Source organism: Scyliorhinus torazame, chromosome 27, assembly GCF_047496885.1.
Source record: "Scyliorhinus torazame isolate Kashiwa2021f chromosome 27, sScyTor2.1, whole genome shotgun sequence".
NCBI lineage: Eukaryota > Metazoa > Chordata > Chondrichthyes > Carcharhiniformes > Scyliorhinidae > Scyliorhinus > Scyliorhinus torazame.
The window spans coordinates 20880540-20884641 of NC_092733.1; the positions used below are offsets into that span (position 1 = coordinate 20880540).

Sequence of the window (4102 nt, forward strand, 5' to 3'; positions counted from 1 at the left end):
TGGCAAGCCATAATAATGCAGGCCACATTTTCAACTCCGATTTCAGCCCTTATTTTTATATTTGAATGACAAATTGCCACGTCCACATTTCCAATGAAAGCCGCCAGGGTAAGGGAAAGCAGCCTCACTCACAATGTGAGCCTCTTCACAAAGAGAGAATTTCCAGAAATGCGCAAGGCTATAAAGATGCAGATTGGATCCAAACGGGTTTGTACTGTATGTACATTAATCCAAACAGATTCCCTCTGGCCGGGCCTATTGAACTGCCAGCCCTCCCTCCTGGCACTGATCCGTCAGACAGCCAGGGCATCCTCCGCCATGTAATTCTCCACCTCCTCACCTCTGTGAAGTCTCTGCCAGATTTTCCAGCATGCTGAAGGAGAGATAGTCGACGAAATAAAACACAGGCCAGTAATAATCCCTTTTCAGTGTATTACAATATGTGGATTACAAAACTATTTGATGGATACTTCTGTATAAAGGCTAATACAAAGACGCCAAGGGACGGGGCAGGGCCAGGTACCCTGTAGAAAGCATCAATCCCAGAGACATCAACAGGAATGAAGTATAACTGGTTACTAGTGGAGAGCAGCAGGAGACAAGACTGTAACCAGACCAGTAAATATCAGCGTAATAATATACACAAGAATAAATCCAATACATTTGGCTTATATATCATCAGGTGTGTGCCATGGGTGGACGGTGGGAGAGAGAGAGAGAGAGAGAGAGGGTGTACATCGATGCACAGTGCAACTTGCTTTATGCTCAACACTGGGTACAGCCTGATACAAACCTGTCCATATTCCCTTTGAAACAAAAAGGATGATGTTTTAAATAAAGGATTAGTAAATCTAACGCAACGAGGAGAATGGGGTGGTAGGCTGGTTGAATGGTAGACTGGGTGCCCATTCCTGGACCCCACCCTTACTTTTCATCCGAGTGTCTCCAACGTTTTTCCATCTGCTCGCTCTATGTAGTCTCTGGTCTATAGACGATCTCACTGGGATGGTCCACACTGGCCTCTAGCTGGATCAAGTAAGCATCTTTTTCGGGTCCCCCTCCCGCATCATCTACCGATTAAATTATCGATCTCTGCTCCCTGTCTGCCTCCTTCAGCCCATCATCGCCCGATGCTGGGTCCACCCATTAGTCAACTACCAATTGAGTCCATTCCTTCCATCCCGGGCTCAGCTAGTTCGGAGTTGGTAGCTGGAAGCTGTGGCCAGCAAGCTTGGATCCCCCCCCCCCCCCCCCCCCCCCGCCCCCACTCTCTGGGTCAGACCACTGCTAGGGTAGTATACAGCACCTCGTTCATTGTCCACCTTCTCCCACTGACTCTGATATCAAACAAGGCTGCGCGGCTGCAAGTGTGGGGGTGGGGGGGTGGGGGGTGGGGTCAGAACCAGACTGAACACTCAGAGCCCCAGGGGTGTGCATCTTGGCTTCACTCTCAGCTGGTCGCTGGTCAGTGCCGTCCTAACAAGGCCGCGTTAGAGTCTGCTAGTGCGAGGAATCGGAAAACAACAGGGTTGCCGCATCATCCGGTGTCTGCATTGCAGCCCCCCCCCCCCCCCACTTACCCTGTCAGTCTAAACTCTACAATGCAGGCCCCGGCGATGCTGCTCGTCTGCACCAGTGTCACTGGGGCAGTGAGCTAAGCTGCAAAGTGACCCACAGAAGCATCGATAGGAGGGAGAAGGGGGAACCCCCGTTGGGAATCTTAGTGGGGTGTCATCCGAGCCAAAGGGGGAGGCAGAGGGGTGCAAGTGATGGTCAGAATCAAAGTGAAGCCACCATAGGCCGATTGTCCTTTACAATGTCTACATATTTTCTTCATACAAAAGGCTGGTGGGACGGATTGCGAGATTGTCGCGCAGGTTCAAGCAGCAGCAGGCTTACAACTGGGGAGGGGTGTGAGGATCCTGGTTTCCATTCGCCCCCTTTGTTTGGGCCCCATGCCTTAGTGTGCAGGCTGTCCTCCGAGAGTCCTTGGGCACGGGCAGTGGGCTCCACCGCAGTACCTCAGTGTCAAACGCAATCCGGGCCTACCCCGCCAAGGAGGTGCCCCCACTGCGCCAGTGTCCGGGAGGGGAGCCCACAGTCTGTTCAGGCCCATCCTGTTGAATTTCCCACGGTGCAGCACAAGGAGCTGGCACGTCCTCTGGCCTACTGCTGGACCTGAGGCGGCGAGGGTTGAGCTGGGGTCTGTGCGGGGGCAGCTGGAGCCTGCAGCAAATGAATAAACAAACACAGGTAGGTGAGCCTTTTGAAAAACATTAATCCACACAAGCAGACCGAGGTGAGAAGAGGGACTCCTGCTTTCAGTGAGGGTGCGCCAGAGAAAGGGAATACTCGGGAGTCACTCCCAGAGCGCGCAAATCAGAATGAGAGCGAGAGCAAGATGATGTGCCGTCAATTAACACAAGACGAGTAGTGAACAAAACTATGGCTTTAATAAGCTAAACAGGAAGCCTCCTGGCCACTGATCCCGAACTGGGGCAGGGCCGGACGTCAGCCACCTTTATACCGAGCCCGAGGGGAGGAGCCACAGGCAGAGCCACCAGGCAGTGGTTTACCACAATACATGTAGTACAGTTTACCACAATACAAATAATACACTAACAGTGGTTTACCACACAAGATAACTGGGTGGGGACAGGTTCAAGATGGGAGAGATAATGAACAACAATTGGATTTAAAAATGCAGTGACGTTAGGCCGCGCCTACTCGACAGTGACCTCCCCCTGCGTGATTGACAGTTGTCAGGGAACTGGCCTGGCCCAGTGGTGCTTTCAGAAAGAGACTTGGGCTCTGGGAGGAGGTGCCTGCATCACAGAGGTTTTGTTGACTCAATTAATGGCGGATGCGGGATTGGGGATGGGTTAGAACCATAGAATCCCGACAGTGCAGAAGCAGGCCATGCGGCCCATCATGTCTGCACCGGCCCTCCAGCAAGGCTCATACCCCCGTCCTATCCCAGTAACCCCACCTACGGCGGGACGAAACTGGAGCACCCGGAGGAAACTCCCGCAGGCACGGGGAGAACGTGCAAACCCCACACAGGCAGTAACCCGAGGCTGGAATCGAACCCGGGTCACCGGCGCTGTGGGGCAGCAGTGCTAACCACTGTGAAACCAAAGCTGCCCTCTCTCGGGATTCTCACCAGGGACAAGGTGTGGGGGTCCTTGGAGTGATTCAGATGATTGTAGAGAAGGGCAGCAATATCCTTCTGTCCAGATTCCACTGCGATAGAGAGCGCGGTGCTGCCATCCTGTAGACAGGCAAACAAAGCATCAAAGAGCAGAAATAAAAGGTCCGATCATCTAGTGTGCACACTCGGCTAAACTTCCCAGCAGGCTGACTCCCAGACCCCTCCCAATTAGGGGCAGGCGGAGGGGGGAGGGGGGGGGGGGGGAGGCTACGCAGATGGTGAGGGGGCGCTGCAGGCCGGTTGGTCTTTCGAGAGCATTTGGGCTCTGCACACAGTGGGAGGCGGCTCCCTCGGCTCCACCTTCCTTGGAGAGTGGGCTGTGACGTGTCGCCATTCGCTGCCTGCCCTATTGGAGTGGGATGCCACGTCCTTTCCCTGCCTTCCCCGGGAAGTTTCCCAGGGGGTGAAATGAATTGGGAAGCCATCGAAAAGCAACAGCCCATAATGCTCTCACAGAAGCTGTGTGCATACACACTCTCTCTCTCTACCCATTCCCCCTGTACTGTGTACACACTATCGCTCTACCAATTCCCCTATACTGTGTACACACTATCTCTCTCCCCATTCCTCCAGTACTGTGTACACATTCTCTCCCCATTCCCCCTGTACTGTGTACACACTATCGCTCTCCCCATTCCCCCTGTACTGTGTACACATTCTCTCCCCATTCCCCCTGTACTGTGTACACACTATCGCTCTCCCCATTACCCCTGTACTGTGCACACACTATCGCTCTCCCCATTCCCCCTGTACTGTATACACACTCTCTCTCTACCCATTCCCCCTGTACTGTGTACACACTATCGCTCTCCCCATTCCCCCTGTACTGTGTACACACTCTCTCTCTACCCATTCCCCCTGTACTGTGTACACTCTCTCTCTACCCATTCC

General features: G+C 53.5%; 1 long non-coding RNA gene across 1 annotated transcript; it reads right to left on the reverse strand.

The window, feature by feature from the left end:
* Nucleotides 1-412: 412 nt before the first annotated feature.
* LOC140403288 (uncharacterized) lies at nt 413-3319 on the reverse strand. The gene is made up of 2 exons (XR_011938279.1): nt 3164-3319; nt 413-2226 (listed from the first exon to the last, which is right to left on the reverse strand). It is a non-coding gene; the product is annotated as an uncharacterized lncRNA (long non-coding RNA).
* Between the last annotated feature and the right edge of the window lie 783 nt (nt 3320-4102).